The sequence below is a fragment of the Rattus norvegicus genome, chromosome 3 (genome assembly GCF_036323735.1).
Source record: "Rattus norvegicus strain BN/NHsdMcwi chromosome 3, GRCr8, whole genome shotgun sequence".
Taxonomy (NCBI): Eukaryota; Metazoa; Chordata; class Mammalia; order Rodentia; family Muridae; genus Rattus; species Rattus norvegicus.
In genome coordinates, this window is record NC_086021.1 from 45,753,374 (window position 1) to 45,778,326 (window position 24,953).

The 24,953-nt window shown below is 35.9% G+C and overlaps 1 protein-coding gene across 6 annotated transcripts in view; it reads right to left on the reverse strand.

Annotated features, from left to right (window-relative positions):
* Positions 1–24,953, reverse strand: part of Lrp1b (LDL receptor related protein 1B) — a 2,121,147-nt gene that overhangs the window by 749,373 nt on the left and 1,346,821 nt on the right. The window lies entirely within an intron of this gene.

Genomic DNA, 24,953 nt, shown 5'->3' on the forward strand with positions numbered 1-24,953 from the left:
GCCATTAAATGTCCTTGTCAGAGTCAGAATTATTTGCCATTAGCAAAATAATCTATTTCTGATAGCTTGACAGCTTGTTTTCATGGCAGCATCAGAATATTCTTGTCTTGCTTGTAGTCTAAACATTGTGTTTTCTTAATTGTAAATTATTGTTCATATTATTAAATAACAGTGGATTCTGTGAGTAGCTGAATGTGTGTTATAGTTTGAAGTAAATTTTCCTTATTTGTAGTGGATGGTGGTTATTGCAGAAACTCACAAATGGTCAGTGGGCAGAGCACAAGTGATTTTGGAGTGTTCTTCTAAACGTAGAGCAGCTTTATCACTCCTACTCCAGTGCTTAGGGGCCATCCAGATAGAAAGGAAAGCAAGATTACAAAGGAATGAGGTCAAGGCAGAGTAAAGTGAAACAGTGACTTCTGGATATGACAGAACCACTGCATTTAGGGAATCATAGTAGTTAGTATTGCTTGGAGAAGGCTTGAACAAGAGCAATTCAGACAACAGGGAAGGAATGCCTCAACAGCTCTCCCACTGAGGAGCTGTGGACAGTTGCTAATTTATGTTTTATTTTTTATTATTTAATTTTTCGTCTCCCTTCATCCTCTTCTCTGAGTCTTTCCCCTCAATCTCTGGTCTCTCCCCATCCACTCCCCCTCCCTTTCTCTTTAGAAAAGAAAGGCCTCCCATGGATTTTAGCCAACCTTGGTTTATTAACCTTGGTATATTGCAGTAAGACTAGGTGTATCTTCTCCTATTAAGGCTAGACGAGGTAGACCAGTAGGATGATAGGGTCCCAAAGAAAGATAACAGAGCCAGACATAGTCCCTCTTTCCACTGTTAGGAGTTCCACATGAAGATCAAACTACACAGCTGTGTAAATATGTGTAAAGTGTGTAGGTTAGTCCTACGCATGGTCTCTGTTTGGTGGTTCAGTCTCTGTGAGCTCCTTTTAGCCCAAAGAGAGTACAGGAAGTTTGGATAGGTTGGGAAGATTGGTAGTGATCCAGTAGCAGCTAGAGGAGGGGTTGAGGTTGATTAAAGTACAATATATGAAAATCTCAAAGAGTTAATAAAAATATCACATTAAAGAAGAATAATATTTTGACAATTTTGATGCACACCAATAGAACATGTATAAATGTTTTCCTTCTACTGGCTTACAAACAAAAATGGCTTCTGGCCATCATGTTTTCAAAGTCAACATGTAAAGCACACCCTGGGCAAGGAATGTTGTTGTCTGTGAAATCCTGTTTTGTTACAGATCTTGGTGGTGATATTTTTACTGCAAATTATGCTTTTTTACACATTATTTTTATTTTTCTAGGTGGAATACATATTAGTGAGTAATACAAATTTTATAATGTATCTGGAGATTTTAGCTGTCTGATTTAAAAGATTATCAGTCCAAAGTTTAGCAAAGACAAAACCAAGTAAAATCATTTTATAAAATGGAAAATTGACGTAAAGGCACAATTTTGCAAGAAGGAATACAAATAACCAAAAAATAAACTCAAGTTTGTTCAATATTGACCAGTATGAAAATGCAAGTTTAAACCAAGGGTTATTATCTCTTCTCAGTACATGGATGTGAAAAATAACAAGTTTTAGTCAGGTGAGACTGTTCACTCAGTGAGTGAGGAGGTTTGCTGCGAAGCTCTATATGAGTTTAATATCCAGGATACATGGTAGGAGGAACGGAAAAACTCTTACAAGTTGTCCTCTGACATTCACACATGCATTGTGGTGTATGTGTGGGTACATAACCACAAGTAAAATAAATTAACTTACAAAACAGACAATTTCTTGTCAGGTTTATTTTGATATATTAAATAAATAAGATCTAAAAAATGAAGTAGTATTATTGTCTATTAGTGGAAGAATAAATTATAGTCACTCTGTAGCCATGCATATATACACACAACACACACACACACACACACACATATGAAATTGGATGTTATTCTTTAAAAAGAGTATATTTCTGTCACTTCCAACAATGTGGGTGGAATTGGAAAGAATTATGTTAATGGAAGTAAATCAGATACATAAATATTTTATCACAAGTTCTTTTTCACATGTGTATGTTAAATAAATGAGCAAAAAAATAAATATAACATAGCATAGTCATTACTAGAAATTATCAGAGGAGAGAAACATGGATAGATAGGGAAGGAATTGATAATGCATATTAGATAGATATATTAAAATAACATAAAGGATCCCATTAATATGTACACATCATAAATGTCAATAGAAACTAAAAAAGTGTTCTAGGTATATTTCTTTATAGAGTTTTTTTCAAATTAGTGTGATATAAATAACCTAAGACATGTATCAGTATTTTGCATGTTACAGAAAGACTGTCAGATATTCAAATTCCCATCCCAAGAAAGTAACTAGGATTGCAGTGTAATATAATGCAATAGTGATTTTAGTGACAAGGAATGAGCACAAAGGACTCAGAAAGAATCGTATAAGACTCTAGTTTAAAAGGGTGTGAAAAAAAGTAGAGGTGGGCTTTCTTGCACACTAAAAGGAGCATGTATGTATTAATATGCATTAGTTCATTTCCATCAATGCATTAGTCTAAGTATACATATGCCTTGCTGTGCTCAAGAGTCTAGTTTCAGAGATGTTACAGATCCACAGTTGACCAATTTGCATGTATTTTATACTAAATGGCCTATTTTTTTCCTATAACATGCCCATATTACTGAATTACTTATGAAACCCAAATTTAATACAGTGTAAGTGTTAAGTAAATATTTGTAAATGTTACTTGGGGTATAGTAACATGAAAATGCATATTCAATAGATATGTAGTACAGACATAATTTTCTTTAAACCAGTTTTAGTCAGTAGTCAGTTTTCTATGGATTTCAAAACCTACAGCTGCAGAGGGAAACCTTTCCAGAAGACTGCACAGGTGGAGACTGTTGTCTCTGTGAAGAAAAAAATGAGGCTCTGACAACACAGAGCAGAAATGAGATGGACTTTGAAAAATACTTCTGTGGTGTACTATCTATACAACTTTTCCAACAAATTGTGGGTTGGTTTTAAAAATGGTGAAGATGTGATACATGTGCCCCTGTCACAAAGTCTAGCAGACTGGACAGTCAATTGTACAGCTTGTGTATCCAGATACTCTGTGAGGTATTCTTTCACAGAGGCCATAGAAAACAAAGCATAAAATTCCTTGGCCATGTCTGTCACATTCGGTGAGGAATTTATAAGCCAATTCAGAAGGCAAGATCAATGCACACACAGTCCACAATTGTTCTTTGAAATATGGCATTTTCTACTTAAGGAATAAATTGTATGGAGTCACGTACAAAATTAACACAATAATCATGGAGTCCAAGAATGAGCTAGGTCCACCTTTGAATTGGTTAATCAAGGCAAACCTTTCCTTGTCCTCAAGTACCACCAATGCCTCCTGACATTCTAACCACAGGCTACAGAATAGCATTAGAAAAATCCTATCTGCAAATCACTGTTGATCTTTCACAGTCAAAATTACAGTGAATCTATGTTCAATCCCTAATGCAATGTCAGCATCGCAAGGTAAAGAAATCCCATTCACAGGATTGTCTGCAAATTGCCAGAAATATAATTAATTTCAGGACCGAGCCTATATCAAATTTCCAAAATAGAAAAAAAGAAACAAAACAAAAAACCCTCCCTCGCATTTTTTAGGGAAGGTTTGAAGCTGAATTGTTTCTTCATATCTTGCGTGTTTAATTGGAATTCTAACCAGCATATGGATAAAGTAGAACTTACTATTGTAAGTTTCAAAAGTTTGAACTCACAGTCATTAGTTAAATCAAGTTTAAAGCAAAGTACCTCAGTAAATACTTTTAAAGATTGTTGTTTGTTATTGATTTTGGATCAAGATGGATTATCACATCTTGAATTCATTGACAAGATCTTGAATAGCAGTTAGTGTGGGTCTATGTGGGATTATGCTGCCACCTGCACATAGAAGAAACCGGAATATGCTCCTTGTTAGTATTATCAAAAGAAAAACAAATTAATAGTGGTCATCTGTAGTAGAGAAATTATTAATAGCTATGCAAAACTAAATAGAACTTAATACTATAAAAACAGTACCCAATATACCTAAATTCTTACAGCTTCTTTAAAAGGTTGAAAATGTTAAAATAAGATGCAAACAAATAGAAGCTTGCTGTTTGCAAATTCTTTCTTAGGATGGGCTGAAAGTACTAGAAGAAGAAGAAGATAGTTGCTAAATAGATTTCCATATATTTTCTGATGTATTTACATTGTTTCTTAATCTCATAACTGTATTGCCAGATTTTTATTATGGTAAGTGTACAATTTTGCTTCCAAGCAAGACTATTAAAATAATTTAGTAGCAACAATAAAAGTGAAAAGCAATAAACCAGCCTGGTGGAACAAAGTCATCTAGCACAATCACACTGTCACACACACACTCAACCAACAGATATGTTTGTACTGTACACATTCCCCATTAACACTATTACAAAATCAGTAGCTCAGGAACAATTGCATGGACTTCTGAGTATACAATATATAGTACTGCTTTGAAATAATCAAATATCTGTTCTTGAGATTTTTCTTCTCTATTAAACTATCTTTAATTTTTTTTGAATGAGGCTCCTGATTTTGAATTTTTATGGGATTTCAGGCTGTGTCAAGGTATGTGTGACTCTGTGTCTGTACACATTCTTGTGCTTTATTTTTGGCTCTTTCTCTTTTTGGTTTCTTTGTTATATTCCAATTGTTTTTTCTTGTTTTATGTTATTTTTATATTTAAAATGCTTGTTTATCTTCAAAGAAGAGACTGAAAGGGTTTTATGGTTTTAGATGAGAAGAAAGAGGCAAGAACTTGGAGGAGTAGGGGAAATTGTAATCAGGATATAAATTGAATGAAGAAAATTCCAATTTCAGTAAAAGAAAAAAAATCAGCAAAAGACAAAGAGTTTTTATGAACTAATTCTCTAACATTTATATTTTTGTAAGTTTGTTCATTTGGTTTTGTTTTTAGTACTGTCTGGCCTGTTACTGATTATTTCTATGATACTACCCATAACCTCCCAGATACCAGCTATCTCGGCCTACTAAGAGCCAGCATTAAAGGTTGGTGCCATGACAGAAGGCTAGAATTTTAATAAAGGTAATATGTGTTATTAAAGGAACTATAAAATACAGATCATAACTAATATTAGAAATATGAACTTTGGCAAGATGACTCAGAGAGTAAAGGTACTTGTGGCCAAGTCTAAAAACATGAGTTCAATTCTTGGGGAGAATAGATTCATGTCCTATGAACTGCACAGGCATCCTATGCATGTGTGTGTGTGTGAAAACATAAAATGAATTAAAAATACTTAAGTATTAAAAAGAATATAAATATGTGGCTAAAGCGATGCTCAATGAGAAACAAACATTTGCTGTACAAGTGTGAGGTTCTGAGTTTAAATCTCTAGACCCTAGGTAAAAGGCAAGTGGGAGCATCTGTTATCGCAGGTTTCCCATAGAGGGAATGTAATCAGAGACGGAAAAATAGACAGGAGCTAATGCACAGATTGTCTGGAATACACAGTGCGGAACAAAAAATACAACAATGACAACAATAACAACAAAATATGTCTCAAATAAAGTGCAAGGCAAGAATGGACAGGCAGTCAAGTTTGCCCTCTAACCTTCACAGAATACATATATATCTATACTCCCCCCCTTACACAAAGAATGTGAGCATGAAGAGAAAAAGAATATTTGAGACATCCCAGTAGATAAAGTGATATATTTATAACACTGCTAAATGACTTGTTATATGAAACAATGCTGCTTCTTCATATATTTTTGTTGCTCTGACAGTTCTGAGATTCACTCTGATTTAGAAAATATTTATCTTGTATTGCATGCTTAGCAAGCTAGTGAAGAATGTAGGGAGATCAGAACTACAAACTCTTGATGTATTGATGTACCAATGTTGAACATAGAGAAAGTAATAGCTATTTAACCAAAACAGATGGCTGTGAAATTTCAAGGGTATAGAAACGTTTTTATATTTGAATATTTAATAATTCTATATCATGAATATACCTTTTATTTTATGCTAAAGTTAGTTTCCTTAATGTATAAATATGAACCATACCCACAAAACCATGTATATTGAATTTTGTAAATGATTTTAGGTATGATTACAAGTATATCCAGTTTTAGCAATATTTGTTTAATCTAACTCAGATAATTGATGGATATTCCTCCTTGTGAAATGCATTAAGTTAAATAATGTTATAAAAGGAACAATTAAGCACTGTGAGGTTGTATATTGTGCACTTTCAATTAGCAAATGAAAGCGTGTTTTCTAAATTTTAGACAATAATTTTTTTCTGTGGCATTCAGATGATTTCATTGGTTACAATTTGCTAAGAATCCCATTCTGAGTTTAGAATACACTGAAGCAAGGAGCTGTGAGGGGCAACCAAGGAAAGATGAAAGTACCAAATGAGATACTGTGAAAGCTTAACTATGAGCCATAATAATTTAGGAAGAAAGGAATGGGTGATTGAAACAATGCGGAGACATCAGTAAGGTGGAAAGTTGGACATGATCATAAGTAAGTACAAACAATATGTTCTGCTTTATATGAGTGGCAAGGGATGAGGAAGGGGTCCTCAGGTGAAAGTGTACTGTTCAAGAAAACACTGAAAATGGCAGTTCCAAGTAGGGGCTAAACTTCAGGGTAGAGCTTTGTAAGTCAATCACGTGAATAAACAAAACCATATGTAATGCTTAACTCAGATTATACATTCAATAGATATTTTTAAAAATTAAAACAAAAAGAAAAGACAAGAAAAACTAAAAGGCTAGAGTTCTAAATGCTTGGGTGGTAACTTTGGGCAAGGTCAGGGAGAACACATGGAAGAGACCTGGTCCACAATCCAACACTACAATGAAAGTCCAAGCCACAGTATGGACAGACAGTAGAAGCCCAGGTGAGGCTGGGTTTCAACCACTGTCCATTTGGTAATTTTGAACATTATATTTTTATTGAGTGTTTGGGATTTTCACATCATGCTCCCTGATCACTCTGATTTTCCAGTCCTCTATGTCTGCTCACCACTCTTGTGAACCCATCAAAGTAAATAATGAAAAATTAAAATTAAAAGAATAAAAGAAAGAAGAAATAAAACAAGTCCAATTTGTGTTATCTATATATTCATGGAACCACGGCCAAACTCTCATTGGCCTACCCCTTAAGTGGAGCTGAGATGATCCCTTGTTGTACCCACGCCACAAGCCATGGATTGTGGAGAACTCAGCTTCCTTATCACAATTTTTTTAAGAACTGCCTTCGACTATTTCCTGTTTGGATTGAAATGTTTTTGAGGGGGTACAATGGGGGTAGTGGTTGACATCTCTCAACCATGTCGATCGTTCTCAACTCTGCATCTGCAATCATGGATATCATTATGAAAGTATCTTCCTTGCTCTTTACCACTAGTGGGAACACAGATCATGGGCACTCACATAGTTTCTAGCTAAAGCACAGACAATGAACATTGTCCCTGCCTGCTATAGGACCACAGACCTAGACAAGGCCCCCAGAGACAGCCCATACAATGGACATCAATCACTATGGCTTCAAGTTACAGCACAGCCCACTCACATTAATATGGCCCCTAGAGGCAGAACTGTCTCTGGAAGCTAAAATAAAACCTGGCTGCAGTAGGACTATGAGCACAGACATGGTCCTTAGTGGAAGCAAGACCTCAAGTCACTGACTTGAGGTCATTACCATGGCCTCAAGTAGCAACACAGGTCACTCACATCAATATGAATCTGGGGACAGTAGAGGACACAGACATCAACATGGCTTCAAACTGCAGACCAGAAAAGAGACATTCACATGCTTTTGGTGGCCCACAGGAATGAATTTCAACACAGTCCCTGACTACAGGTCTAGAGGAGGACCTTGGAGCCAGGCATGGCCCTTAGTGGCAGCACACACTGAAAAATCATCATGGCCTCAGGTTTTCATTGTATCTATTTTGTCAGGAGACTGGAGCAAATGGCTAAATCAACTGACCTTCCTGCAATACCGAAGTGCAAAGATAGAGAATTATGAACTGAAGAATTACTTGTGGTAACTCAGAGAGAAATTTTAATTAATGGTAGGATGAAAGGCCTGATGGGATACTCAAAACACAAGACACCTAAGTACATTATACAAGGGAATGTGGAAGACAGAGAAAAACAAGGTGAAAAAATTGTCTCTAATTGTTGGGCATGTGTTTATGGAGGGGAAGATAATTCATGTGGCAAAAGAAAATAAAGAGCAAAAAATTAAAATGATAAAATCCCCTATACACATTTTATAATAGAAACCCACTGCAAAGACCCTTAAAGCAAAACAAAACAAAAACCAACACAAAAAACAATAAAACAGAACAAAAAGGATGGACAATGTTAGCCTTGGAAAGAATAAACACACGAGTTACAATTTTTTGCAGAGACAAATCAACAGCAAATATATAATGCTGATGAGAAGAAATGAATGGAGTTTTTTATTAGTTTGTGACATGTAGATGATGAAAAGCTCACCAAGAGGTGAAATAAATAAATGGAGGTGTGAGTAATAAATGGAAGTATTTCGCTGGCTAATTATAGAATATGAAGATTCTTTTAGGTATACAACTACAGATTAAACTCATTTTTCATATTATATTAGCTGATCAAATACTGACAGAAAACAGGTCAAACTCAAAAAAAATATAACAAGGCCATCTGATTCATAGAAGCCCATAGAGAATTGTTACAGCACACCTGTGGAACAGAGAGCAGAACACCAGATAAGGTAAGCCCAGAGCTCATCAGCTGATTTGGATACATCCTTTCACTAAGGGTTACTTTATACATACTTCTTCCTGACTTTGAGACATGACAGGCAAATAAATGTATGTTGTGTATTTTAATGGAATCTAGTGTGAAGGAATGTGGCTTAGCATCAATTTATAGCAATTGCTGGGAAGACAGTTAATCAAAAGAAGATGCTATAAAAAATGACACTTACATCCTTTCCCCGTAGCTCTCCATCCCTCTATATTGATAGAAAAAAATACAACAAATTTTGTTTGAAATCTTTAAGAAATAATCTTTATTATAATAATCTGTATTATATGTTTAGATTTTTCTATCCTGAAAGTACTGTGACAATGATAACATCCTTCGCTGTCCTCAAAAGGGAGTGATGATGAAGGAGAAGAATAGTCACCAGTTCTGTTTCTACTCTGTAGGGTGCTACATTGTTTGCTCCTATGCCCTATTTTTGTCCGTAGGTTAGTCTAAGTTTCTAACTACCAATATCTTATAAATCCTCATAAAGCCCATGCATGAATTTAATAAACTTTTGTTTCAATTTAATGGACGATTTCAAAATTAGAAAAATTAATATGTTCATTAGAAAATGAATAAATTTTAAACATTGTTCTTCATTGCAAAAAGACTCAAATAAACTATGGTAAGACATGGAAGGAATGAAACAAATATAAAAATGACAGCACTGTGTGACTACGGATATGTGACAGTCTGGAGAAGGCAGGACAGTAAGAAGAGTCACAAGTTCCAGTCAGGAGTGGAAGATAAGCATGGACAGACCAGTGAACTGAGGATTCCAAATGCTAAAGTGCATGGATATAATAATGTATTTTTTAATACCATCGATGCACAATCCCAAGAGCCAATGCTTCTGGGACACATGACCTTGATATGGTTTGACCCACTGTTACATGTCCACTAATTGTAAGAAATGCACTGTTCTGTTACAGGATATGGATAGTGAGTGAAGCTGGGGAGGGGAAGGTAGCAGAGGAAATATGTGGAAATATTGTCTGCACAAATTTGCTGATATTAAAAAAATAAAACAATAACAACAACAATAAAAATGAAAAAACAACCAATACCAACCTATACTAACCTATTTCTAAATCCATTACAGAAGTTTTTCTGGTAGTCATTCCAACTTAATTGAATTATAAAACTTTAAGTGTACCTACAGTGACTTATTTATGGATTGGAAGTATTTTAGTTTCAAAGTGCATTATACTAGCTACGTTTCTCAATGCTGAGACCAAAATACCTGAAAGTACAACTTAAAAGGAGTAATCATGCATATTATGCTGTGGGCTTAGGGCTTCAGTTTATATGTAGTTTGTGGCAGCAATGATGTTAGCTCCACATTGAGGCAGAGTATCCAGTCATGTGGACTCCTCTCAGAGGAAGCTAAGAGGGAGAATACCTCTGTTAACTGGTATTTTCTCTCCTTCCTTTTTCCATCCATCCCCTTCCCTCACTAGCTTATAAGATGGTTTTTCTACTTTTTGTCTGAGTCCTCTTCAGCTATATACTTCATTAAGTTTTTAGAATGGCTAAACACACACATCTACTTTGAAGTGTGCACTGGTAACTAATATCTTCAGAAATTCTTAGTTGACGATCAAGAATAACCATCAGGAGCCTGGCAGATACCCCGTCCAAACACTGAAACCTGCATGTTTCCCAGGAGATCCACAGTGACAAAGGACACAGGTGAGTATTGCAACTAAATATTCACTCCAGCTGGGACACCCACATAGCCCAGCAGATGTGGGAACTGTCCCCATACTCCATCTCCCTTCTGTCCTACTTCTCCACCTGGGCCAGACAGGGGCCAAATACCCACCAAATGTTACAGCCTGCAAGCCTCACAGGAGGTCTGCAGTAACCAGAGACACAGAAAGCCTGCTTTAACTAGAGATACAAGAGGCCCACACTAGCAAGAGGCCACACTGCCTGCCTCCAAGGATACTAGTTCTAACTCAGGTCACAGAGCTCTACCTACTAAGCACTGGCTTCCCTATCTCACATGAAAAGCAAGATAATGACCTAAAATCCAATATCATTAAGATGATAGAGGCCTTTAAGGAGAATATAAAGAACTCACATGAAGAAATACATAAGAACACAAATAGGTAGAAGTCCTTAAAGAAGAAACAAATACATCACTAAAGGAAATACAAGAAAATACAACCAAACAGGTAAAGGAATTGAACAAATGGTCCAAGAAATTAAAATGGAAATGGAAGCAATAAACAAACAAAAAGGTAGGCAGCCTTGGAGATGGACAACTTAGAAAAGAAATCAGGAGCTAGAGGTGAAAGCATCACCAACAGAATACAAGAGATAAAAGAGAAAAATCTTAGGCATAGAAGATATCATAAAAAATATTGACACATCAGTTAAAGAAAATACAAAGTGTAAAGAGCTTCTAATCAAAAATATCAAGGAAACTCAGGACACAATAAAAAGACAAAACCTAAAAATAATAGGAATAAATGAGGGTGAAGAATCTGAGCTCAAAGGGCCAGAAAACATATTCAATAAAACCATAGAAGATAATTCCCTAAGCTAAAGAAACAGATGGTCATAAACATATAAGAAGCTTACAGAACACCAGATAGATTAGACCAGAAAAGAAATGCCTCCTCACACACAATAATCAAAATACTAAATACACAGAACAGAGAAAGAATATTAATAGCTGTAAGGGGGAAAGGCCAGGTAACATATAAAGGCAGACCTATCAGAATTATACCAGTCTCAACAGAGACCCTAAAAGCCAGAATATTCTGGACAGATATCATGCTGACCCTAAGAGAACACAAATTCCAGCCCAGGATACTATACCCAGCAAAACTCTCAATTATCATAAATGGAGAAACCAAGATGTTCCATGACAAAACCAAATAATATCTTTCTACAAATCTGTCTCTACAAGACAATACTGGAATGAAATGTCCAACACGAGGAGTGTAGCTACATCCAAGAAAACAAGAAACTAAACAGTTGACAAAAAAAAAAAAACAAAAGAAAAGAATCATAAACACATATCACCTCCAACAAGAAAAATAACAGGAACTAACAATCAACTGCCTTAAGTATCTCTCACTATCAACGACACAATTCCTCAATAAAAAGATAGTGCATCACCCATCGAAATCCCACAATTCTTCACAGACATTTAATGAGCAAGCCTCAATTTTATATGGAAAAACAGAAAAACTCAAGGTAGCTAAAACAACTCTCTACAATAGAAACACCTTCATAGGAATCACCATCCCTGACCTGTAATACAAAGTAATAGTGACACAAGCTACATGGTATTGGTACAGAGCCAGACTGGTAGATCAATGGAATAAAATTAAAGACCCAGAAAGGCACCAATACACCTATGGATAGTTTATCTTTGACAAAAAATCCAAAACCATTAAATGGAAGAAAATAGCAATACATCATGCTACATAGTGCTGATCTAATTGGTGATCTGAATATAGGAGAATGAAAATAGATCCATATCTATCACTTTGCACTAAGGTCAAGTCCAAGTAATCAAAGAAATCAACATAAAACCAAATACACTGAATCTAATAGAAGAGAAATTGGAAAGAGACTAATACTCATTGGCATAGGGCTAACTCTAAGTGCAACGATTGATAAATGGGACCTCATAAAACTGAAAAGCTCCTGTATGGCAAAAAACACCATTACTGGACAAATCAGCAACCAACATATTGGGAAAATAAATTCACTAACCATATATTTAACAGGGGACTAATATCAAAAATATATAAAGACCTCAAGATGTTAACCTCCAAAAACCAAAATAACCCAATTAAAAATGAGATACAGAGCTTAACAAAGAATTCACAACAGAGGAATCTCGCATGTCCAAGAAGCACTTAAATGTTCAAAGTTCTTAATCATCAGAGAGATGCAAATTAAAATGACCCTGAGATAAAAGCTCATACCAATCATAATAGCTAATATCAAAAACTCCAGAGACAGCACATGCTGTTGAGGATATGGAGAAAGAGGGACACTCCTCCATTGCTGGTGGGATTATAGCCACACTGGAAATCAACCTGGCAGTTCCTCAGAAAATTGAAAATAGTTCTACCTAAACAACCAGCCATACCACTCTCGGGCATATACCCAAAAGATGCTCCACCATACCACAAGGACACGTGCTCTACCAGTGCCAGAAGCTTGAAACAACTCATATGTTCCTTAACTGAAGAAGAGATAAAGAAAATGTGGTTCATTTACATGACTTCATGAATTTTGCAGGCAAATGGATAGAACTAGAAAATGTCATCCTGAGTAAGGATGCAGACCCTGAAGGACATGCATGCTATGTACTCACTGATAAGTGGATATTAGCCAACAAGTACAGAATACCTAAGAGACAACTTACAGACTGTAAGAAGTGTAACAAGCAGAAAAGCCCAAGTGAGGAGGCTTCAATCTCACTCAGAATGGGGGAAGAAAATAATCATGAGAGGCACAGGGAGGGAAGGACCTGATTTGGATAGAGGAAGGGGAGGGGAAAAGGGGAACAGAATCTGATATTGGGGGCGGGAACAGGATACAAGTCCAGCAGTCCAAGAGAAAGAATGGAAATAAGCAGCCTCAGAGAGTGAGAGGTTGAGGGGGGGCACTCTAGAAAGGACCAGAGACAGTCTCAGTACTCATTGGGTGTGACCTTGTCCAAAATGCTCCAAATCGGTGAAAGAGAACTTTAAGACTCCATTTCCAGTAGATAGAGAGGGCCTCAAGTGGAGAGATAGGGTTACTAACCCACAGTTAAAATTCCTGACCCACAATTGTTACTGTCTCAAAGAGTTTTAGGGACAAATATGGAGAAGAAACAGAAGGAAAGGCAATAAAAGGACCGGCCCAATTTGGGATCCCTCTCTTTGGGGGACACCAAGGCCTGATACTACTATGCTGTGATGTACTTGTAGATGGAAGCCTGGCATGGCTGTCTTCTGAGAGCACTTATCAGCAGCTAACTGAGACAGATACAGATATATACACCTAACCGTTGGACTAATGTCAACCCTAGAGTTGAATTAAGCGAAGGATTGAAGAAGCTGAGAGAGGGTGACCCCATAGGAAAACCAGCAGTCTCAACTAAACCAGACCCCAAGGAGCTCCCAGAGACTGAGTCACCAACTAGGAACATACACAGGCTGGTCTAAGGGCCCCTGGAATATATGTAGCAGAGGTCTTCCTGGTCTGGCCTCAATGTACTTAATCCTCAAGAAACTTGAAACCCCAGGGGAGAGGGAGACCTGGTCAAGTGGGCACCCTCTCGGAACAAGGGGGAGAAGAAATGGGATGAAACATTGTGGTAGGGGAATCAACTGAAATATAAATAAATAAAGTGTTTATAAAAAGAATTACCATCACATGCATGTTTCTAAGTATGTTTGATATAAATGTCTAACTTAATATTGTATCCAAGGAATATTTCATACTTTTGTTTTAAATTTTAAAGATGTCTTTGAAACATATGGTCAGTTTGTCTCTAAGAGTTTGCCAAAGGGCATAAAGGTCTTCAGATATTTAATATCTTAAGCTTATCAAAATTTACTCATTTTTTAATAAAATAAAATACATATATTTGTCTATCATTCTCCAAATGCATAAATGTTTAAAATTTTTTTGAAGTGATATCGTGGATGAGTTAAAAATCACATTTAAATCCTCACTTTTACACCCATATGTGCATACACACACAGACACACACACACACACACACACACAAACATACAAACACACACAAATGTCTAGTAGGCACAGTAAATGTCACTGAAGTGATGGTAAATGACATGCAGTCACATTCAAATTTGCATTGTATTTTTCTTATTAAGGGTATTATGTAATTAAAGTTACTTATTTCTGAAAATTTCATAGTAATGAGGGGCCAAACCTTGGGACCAGCCTCTATCTTCAGAGTTTAGTCCACCAACTAGTGAAAGTGGCAGGATCCATGGTTCCAGATACATATGTAGCAGAGGATGGCCTCTACTGACAGCAATGGTAGGGGAGGCCCTAGGTCCTGGGGAGGATTGATGCCCTAGCATAGGGGAATGCTAGAGTGGTGGGGTGGGAGATTAGCGAGGGAAAGCAACACTCTCATACAGGCAAAGGGTAAGGGGGAGGGCAGATGTGGTCTGGGAGGTTGGGCTGGGTAACTGGGAAGTGGAATATCATTTGCGATGTAAACAAATGGAATGATTAATAATTAAAAAACAAAAAAGAGCCTGAGAATTTGACGTATAGCTTTTAGCTTACTAAGCTGCCCTCAAGTACCAGGAAGGACCCCACAGCTTGTCCTTGGCACATTACTCCAGAGTTACTCCCTGGCTGCTTTCTAGCAAGAGTTAATCAAAGATTAGTCTGATTGTTTCGAATGAACTTTCACACCATTTGTGATTTTTCATGGTCTTGTTTCAGAACACTCACCTGTCAGCTTACGATAATCATACAATCAGCATCTTGCCAGGCTAGAGACCCCCGCTCTTGCTCCCATTTCCTATGAAACCTTGTCTACCATCCTGCAGTCCATGTGGGGTAAGCCCAAGCTCTAATTTGTGATAAAGAGACCTTAATGCAATTACATCGGAGTGGATTCCTTGGTGGTTTTTTAGGGTTCATGAAGGCTTCCTACCGTGATAGTGACATCCTAACTTTAGTGTGTTTCAATATTTGCCCACAGAGAGTGTCACTATTAGGATTTGTGACTATATTGTAAGAGGTGTGTCTTGTTGGAGAAGTGCATCAATGTATTTGTGGACTTTGAGGGCTTCTATACTTAAGTTCGTCCGATTGAGGAATCAGAGCCTCCTCCTGACCGCCTGAGAAATCCAGTCCCTTCCTAGCTGGCTTCAAATCAAGACGTAAAACTCCTGGCTTCTCCAGCACCCAAGACAGGAATCCAGTTTATAGTAACTAATTACAGTATTCTGAACAAATCAAGACAGTATCATTCTTCACATTTCTTCCACCATATACCATGAATATACCATGTGTGTATATGCATATATGTGTGTGCACATGTGTGTGCATGTGTGTGCACATGTGTATATGGATATATATGGCTGTGTGTATATAAGTATTTGTGTATCCATTTATATGTATATCTGTGTATATGTTATTTCTACTTCAAGAACACTAACATATTTGTATTACTTAGTTTTATATTCTATTTTTATTTAATCATGAGTAACATGTTTTGTATTGTCCTGGTTTATAGATTCATTTTCATAGATAGAGCTTGCTTCATGCCCTACAGTCCTGGTTTGCATTCTCTTCAAGATGAGAGGTCTAGTGTTTCTCCCCATCTGTTCACATATTGCTATCTTCAGCTAACGTTGCTTCATCTTCGTACCCATTTCCAGCACTCTTGATTCAGACATCGATTTTTTTTTGGTCTGATTTTATCCCCAAATAGAGTTATGTTTTCATTACTTCAGATACTAACACAAAATCATATCCCTTGAAATGGCATAACTTTGTTATTTCCATTGGACTTTAGTGAGTTCACTGACAGACAGCTGCTAGCAAATGATTTTAACAAATGTGTGTGTGTGTGTGTGTGCGTGTGTGTGCGTGTGTGTGTGTGAATGGGTGTGTATTTGTATGTGTGTAACTACGGCCATGTGTTGATAATAATTTTAATTAAAATTAAAATTAAACAGTTTCCCTTTCCAGTTTCTGGATTTAAGTGGTAAGACTGGCCACTTAATGTTTGATAGCTTAATAAACTCTGAGATTATGTCCACATTTGTCCATATGTGAGCCAATCAATCATCCAACTTGAGCCAACCCAGTGTCTAGTATCCTACATTAGTGCCTCACTGAATATTTTAGTGCAAGTAATTTTACAGTTTTCTGTTTTGCATAAACTATTCAAAGCAGGAAGGCTGAGTTAATTTTACATTGTTTTCTCACCTTGGGAAAATTTTTCATCCACAATTTGTGACATCACTTCATGATTAAAACCTTTTTTTTTTCTGTTTGCAATCTAAAGACTGGCTTTCCACAGGATGAGGACTTTTGCATTTTTCCTTCCCACTTAATTTGACAGAATTAGAGTTATTTGCAGGTCTGTGTTTGAGATACCAGAGGTGACAGTGCTCTGCTTTTGGTCCTTTGAAATGCTGTGAAACATTAATGGGTGTACTGTATTTTAATTCAGTTTTTCCTCTCACATTACTCTAAATACGATCTAAATAAGAATTAATATCTCTCAATAGGTGTATATTTAACACTAACTATAGCAATTTGTATAAAAGAAAGGCCATTATAATAAACAAATATAAATTTATCACCTTAGTAACTTTTATATATTTGAGAAATCTTTGAAGATAAACATGAACAATGAGTTGAACATCTGAAAGTGTTGTTGGTGTCTTTAGCCTGTAAAATTACTAATTTAAGTAAATAAAAGACCAATAATTGAATCAGTGTTTATACATATAATTTATTTTAAAGTTGCTCAGTTCATAAGGGTTTGCATAGTCAAATTAATGTAAAAATGTGCATAATGTTTTCCAAATCCTAATCCACCGCATTCTGTTGCATATGAGGGACAGATTATATTTTAGGCAAATGATGAATAAATTGCCACCTTATTTGCTGTTTTTTAAATGAAGGTATTAGTCCTTTTTACAACACTGCTTTTACACTTCAATTTTGATGCCCTTGGACAAATTAGCTATAATGGTATTTAGTATAAATACCTTAAAAGTGTAGCCCAAATGTGATAAAAAGCATCCCTAAGAATTCAGTTTTTTGATAATTGCCAGTAATCTTCCTCATACTTGAGTGCTTTAATTAAATTATGTTTAAAAATCTGTTTTTAAGTGTTTATTGCAGATTGCCACTGACCTCTAGAGTAAAGCATCAGGTGCACGGAATATAAAACATTCTATTAAATTTTCCAAGTCATCTCATTTATTATTTATCTTTCACATGTATTTTCTGTTCATATAATTTGAAATCTATGTTACTAACTTTATAGATAAAATTTGATGCTCCTATTTACCTCTTTTAAAATAAATTGTCACTTTATGCCTGGCTTTGACATACTTGCCAGTGTTTTACTTATATGCACATGAAAGACTTCTATTCTATGGCCATAGTTCAGTCATGTGATATAGCTTTGATTATTGATATGAATTTAGAAATTGGTTTTATAGCACAAGAATCCATTTTTTGAATAAAATTTATTAATTAGTGCTTAATTTATACACTTGACAAAAGTCATCTATGCATACTGAAAAAAGTTTCTGAACCTTTTAAAATCTATTTTTTACCAACATTCCTCATATCATTTTTACATGTTACAGTTATAAGAATCACACGATTGTGAAAATATTGTTTGAGCCTATTTCCTGGTTTCTGTCTTACTTGCACAACCTATGTGCCCACCAATTAGGCAGCCTAATTATAACCTGCCAGTAACACATGAAGCCTATAAGCTTTGTCCGGGGTACAATGCAGGTCATCTGAAGCAGTTCACAATGTCACATCAAACACATAATCAAAAGAAAAAGTATATATGCTCAGACTTCATTGCAAAAATATATATGAATACCACATACATATGGCTTCCAATAAGAACGGCCTAGAAGTTCAGGACACAGGAAAAAGAAAATCATAGAACTGGAGCTGTCCCACATCCCTTGGACACAAAATCTGACTGCAGAGAACTGGTCTGCCTAGAGTGCTCTCCTTCCTAACCCCACAGCCCACAAATGGGACCCCACTTGCTCACAGGCACACAAAAGGGAACAGCTCCAGTCAGAGACAGCAAGACCAACTAACATCAGAGATAACCAGATGGCAAGAGGCAATCACAAGAAACTAAGCAACAGAAAGCAAGACTACTTGGCATCATCAGAACTCAATTCTCCCACCAGCAAGTACTGGATACCCTAAAACAACAGAAACCAAGACTACTTGGCATCATCAGAACTCAATTCTCCCACCAGCAAGTACTGGATACCCTAAAACAACAGAAACCAAGACTACTTGGCATCATCAGAACTCAATTCTCCCACCAGCAAATACTGGATACCCTAACACAACAGAAAAGCAAGGTTCAGAGTTAAAAATCACATTTCATGATGATGATAGAAGACTTTAAGAAGAACATAAATAACTCTCTTAAAGAAATACAGGAGAACACAGGTAAGCAAATAGAAACCCTAAGAGAAAACACAAAACATTCCTTAAAGAATTACAGAAAAACCCAAACAAACAGGATAAGGGATTGAACAAAAACGATCTAAAAATGGAAATATAAACATGGAAATATAAAGAAATTACATAGGAAGACAACACTAGAGACAGAATACCTAAGAAAGAGATCAGGAGTCATAGATGCAAGCATCACAAACAGAATACAAGAGATTGAAGGGAGAATCTCGTGGGCAGCAGATACCATAGAAAACATTGACACACCATCAGCGGTAATATAAAATGCAAAAAGCTCTTAACCCAAAGCATCCAGGAAACCCAGGACACAGTGAAAAGACCAAACCTAAGAATAATAGGTACAGAAGAGAACAAAGATCCCCAACTCAAAAGGCTAGAATATATTTTCTTCAACAAAATTATAGAAGAACATTTCCCTAACCTAAAGAAAGAGATACCTTTGAAGCCTACAGAACTCCAAACAGATTGGACCAGAACGGAAATTCCTCCTGTCACGTAATAGTCAATGCATTAAGTACACAAAACAAGGAAAGAATATTAAAAGCACTAAGAGAAAAAGGTCAAGTAACATATAAAGACAGACCTATCAAAATTACATCAGACTTCTCAATAGAGACTATGAAAGCTAGAAGATCCTGGACATATTAAAAACAGACCCTAAGATAACACAAATTCCAGCCCAGGCTACTATATCCAGTAAAATTCTCAATTACCAGAGAAGGAGAAATCAAAATATTCCATGACAAGGCCAAGTTTACACAATATCTTTCCACAAATCCAGCCCCACAAAAGATAATAGACAGAAAACTCCAACATGAGGCAAATCACACCCTAGAAAAAGCAGGAAAGAAATCTTTTTGCAACAAACCCGAAAGAAGATAGCAACACAAATATAATTTCTCCTCTTACAACAAAAATAATAAGAAACTATCACTATTCCTTAATATCTCTTTACTTCAATGGACTCAATTCTCCAATAAAAAGATACGGACTAACAGACTGGATACAAACATCCTTCGAAAGATCACCCAATGAATCATGTTAGTCTGACCTCAGGATTCAGGGATAATTCCAACATATATAAATCAACAAATCGGGTAAACGGATGCAAGGGCAAAAATCACATGCTCATCTATCTCTGTTGATATAGAAAGCTTGTTTGACCAAATCTAAAACAGCCCTGTGATAAAAGTCTTAGAGAAAGGAGGGCTCAGATAAATAATAATCATGGCTATACATGAAAACCTGACAGCCACGATTATCTAAATGGAGAAAAAACTCAAAGAAATCCTACTACATTTGAAAATAAGATAGGGCTTGCCACCAAGTAACTCATCTTCTTATGGCATTTGAAGCATGTATTGCAGCACTAGGCAAGGGAAGGAAATTAAGAGTCTGTAAATCTGAAAGTAAAGTTAAATTAACTCTTTTAAAAAGATTATATATAAGCGGGCCCATAAAATATCCTCTGGGAATTGCTAGAAATGATCAACAATTTCAGCAAAATGGCTAGATACAAAATTGGCTTACAAAAAGCAAAGCTACTCTACACCATAATCACTGAAAATAAGGAAATACGTGACCCAATTAAGAAAACAGGCTACAGATATGTAGAGAAAGTTGTCAAAAGAGGTCATAAAATGACAATAAAACATCTTTAAAAGTATATAATATCATGAGCAACTAGAGAAATGCAATTAAAACAACCTTTGGTTTGGTCTCATGCCCATTACACTGGCAAGGACTTGGAAAAAAAATCTAACATTCACTTATTATTGATGAACTTGCAAATTTGTGCAGCCCCTATAAAGAACAGGGTGTAGAAGAATCAAAAAGCTGCGGGTGGCTCTACCATATGACTCAGATATGGGCGTATTCCCTTTGGCATATTTCCTCTGGGCATATTCCCAAAGGCTTCCATAGAGTCTTCAACAGAAATTTTCTGACTATTCTACTCACATAGCCAGGAAATCAAAAATCCCAAATGTCCTTCAATTGATGAATGGATAATGAACACATGATACATATAAAATGGAATACTATTCAACTACAAAAAAATTGAGCCCATGTAATTTTTCAGGTAAATGGGTAGAACTACAAAGTATTATACTGAGCTAAAGGAGATCAAGGAAGACAAAATCTCCATGTTCTTTTTATATTGTGATTCCTTTCTCTGGACATTTAAATATGAGTATATAAACTGTAGTGTTAGACTAAAGTAGGAAAGTAAAAGGGAACCATGGAAGCAAGGAGTAACAGGAGGGCAAGTATTAAAGACATAGAACTGGGGTTAGCTTTACCTGGGAAAGGGGTAGGAAAAGCAATACAGAAAGAGTTAGAGTGAAGAGAAACAAAAATACACACAAAAAATGCTTGAAAAAGCCAAAGTGAATCTCATTAATTTATGTTTGCCTAAAATTAGAAAAAATGTGTAGGGTTGGGGATTTAGCTCAGTGGTAGAGCACTTGCTTAGCAGGCGCAAGGCCCTGGGTTCAGTCCCCAGCTCCGGAAAAAAAAAGAAAGAAAGAAAGAAAGAAAAAATGTGTATTATACAAATAATACATATATAGTTTAAACAAAATTATGGCAATTTGGGTAATTAAACTAACCCCAAGAGGCATAGACACCAAACATATCACCAAAAACAAGAAAATTCCTTTTAAATTTTTTGCCAGAAGCACATATAATAGGCTTAAAAGAGCATAGACTTTTTCTGTTTCCCTTTGTCAGCTACAAGAATTTTAATTTAAGTCCTATTCCTTAAGTCCTACATGTTTGAGTACAGGAGTTGAAGGACTCAATCTTGCTTGTCTTCAAGGTCAAGCAGTAATAGTTCAGGAAAGTGTTATGAATTCTCTTTAATTTAAACAATTAAATATAAATTATATCACTCATTATAAGAGAAAAGCAGTCAATACTCCTACCTAGTTGAGATAACTTCAATAATGTTGACCTGTGAACCACCACAGGGACCAACAAGGCAAAGCACTTCCAAAGGTGCAGTTTCTTTGGGGGTAAGAAACTATTTTCTAATTTGACTAAAAGCCTCTCAATAGGAGAGATTTCATGGTGAATACTATAAGTGTAGCCTTGTTTCCCTCTGTTGAAGTCATATAACTTAGAGAAGAGTATACTAACACCACCTCCTAACTAAGTGTAATTTATTTATTAACCAATTTTCCTTATGAATACCAATGCAAAAATACTCAATAAAATGCTTGCAAACAAAATCCAAGAACATATCAAACTCATCATTCACCGTGATCAAGTAAGATTCATTCTAGAGATGCAGGGATAGTTCAATATATGGAAATCTATTAGTGTATTTCAGTATACAAACAAACTCAAAGAAAAAGGTCACATAATCATTTCATTAGGTGCTCAAAAGGCCTTTGACAAAATAAAACACCCCTTTAACTTAAAAGTTGGAAAGATCTGGAATGGAATTCAAGGCACATACATAAGCATAATAAAAGCAATATACCCCAAACCAACAGCTAATATCAAATTAAATGGAGAGAAACTTGAAACAATCCCACTAAAATGAGGGACAAGACAAGGCTGCCCACTCTCTCACTATTTATTCAATATAGTACTAGATGTTCTACCTAGAGCAATTAGACAGCAAGAGGAGGTCAAAAGGGTACAAATCAGGAAGAAGTCAAGATATCACTATTTGCAGATGATATGATAGTATACATAAGTAATCCCCAAAATTCTACTAGAGAACTCCTATACCTGATAAGCAAGCTCAGCAAGGTGACTGTATATAAAGTTAATTCAAACAAATCAATAGCTTTCCTCAACTCAAAAGATAAACAGGCTGAGAAAGAAAGTAGGGACAGATACCCTTGGCAGTAGTCACAAATAACAAAGTATCTGGGCGTAAGTGTAACCAAGCAAGTGAAAGATCTGTATGACAAGAACTCCAAGTCTCTGAAGAAAGAAATCAATGTAATTTATAATTCCATTCTAAATACTTTATACCAATGGATGATCATATGAGTGTAGTTCTAAAAACATATCACAGAAAGTTCCATTTTGTAAAGATGGAGTATATCATGGCAATCACAACTGATCACAGTGCAGACAAGGATGGATGCTGGTGTCCCCAGACCTAACTGTTACATCTCTAATACAGCCCTTACATGTAAAGCTCAGGGAACATTATGAAAGAGGGAAAAAAGATTGTAAAGGCAGATGACATGGGGGTCTGCTAGAGATCATGTCTTCCATGGATGAGAGGGAGATGAACCCATGAAATCTCAGCACTATGGCTGCTTAAACAAGACCAGTTTAATGGCAATATGAGTTAATATTTTATTGTGCATGGAGGGAATCTCACGATGTTTTATCTCTAGATGAAGATGCTATAGACAATTAATGAATACTGAGAATGAGAGACTCAGTCCTTCCCAGGTCTGAACACCTTAAAATATTATGCAATAACAAATGATCAGCCCTAACATAATAAATGTGTGATCAACACTAAGTAGACCCAGCAGGATGTATTTATATAGGGTATTCACATAGAGACACATAGATGTCTTCAAATTACCACAAGCCACAAGCCATAATAACCTTTCTATGCTGTTCACAGACAGCTGTTGTACTATCCCTCTTCCTTGGAATACAGAAAGACAGCGTGAGGTTGAAAGCACACGAAAGAGTCATCCCCAAAACAAGTTCATGGGAGGGGGAAATTCTAAAGTTACTCACGAATATACTGTAAAACCCATAGGAAACTCTGATAGCCACCAGAAACCCTTTCAATGGTTGATTCCACAGGTAAATATAAAATGATGCATTAAATCTTTTTTAAACTTTATCTCATCATCAGACATAGAAAGAGAAATATGTTAGTGAGATATGAAGTGGAACTCTATAAATAGAAAAAAGAAAAAGATCATAATAGCCATATTTATTAAAAATAACAATGTGATTAATGGCTCTCAAAACAATTAAAGTGGTAAATACTCTTAGCAGGAACCAAACAATGACAAAGAAACCTAAAAAAGTAGACGTAAAAGTAGATGTGTCAGAATTGCAGAGTGTAGGTTGGCTTTGTCTCTTTCACCATGAGATTCTCTGACAGATTCTAAACCCAAATACATCAATTTCAGGTTTTAATTCTACCCTTCAGGTCCTGAGATCTTTGGCAAATTAAACACTTCCATTTACTCCATGAGTGCCAGGAGCTATCAAGGAAAAGCTAAAAACTAGTAGGTGATTTTCCTAAGAAGGGTCTGTCATAGATTATATACAGTTAATCATGGATTTGCTCCTGTAGGCAAGAGTCAGGAAATTTTCGTTTTAGGAATGATTCCTGCTATTAATATGCTTTTTCTGTTATTATTAAATATATATTACAATCACTAGGTATTAGTCCACCTTTTAGAACAGATTTCTGCAGAAAAATGAAGATGTACTATCTTGTACTCATGCTATATATGTAAATAGATGACTTCTTAATTCTTAATGATGATGTTACAAGAATTTCTAAAATTATACGAGTAATTATTAAGTTCTTTTATAATAGGATTGCTATTAAGTCCTCACTGATAAAACTATAATGAGAACTCTGCCAGTTTTTAAGCATCAACAGTTTGTTGCTTCTGAGACAGCAAGCAGGCACCTGCAAGTTAGAGCACTTTTCAAGAGGTTGTAAAACCATTAACCAAAGGTCATAAAAAGGTAACTAATTCTGCAATGCTGTTTGTATTTTCTGCTCCATCTCGAGGTGGGCCAGTACTCAGGTGAAATCTTAATTGATCAGATAAGGCTAAAGCCTGTGATTGGGCAGTGGAAGAGAAGAGACAGAGGGCAGTAGAAGAAAGAAGAAGGAGATAGAG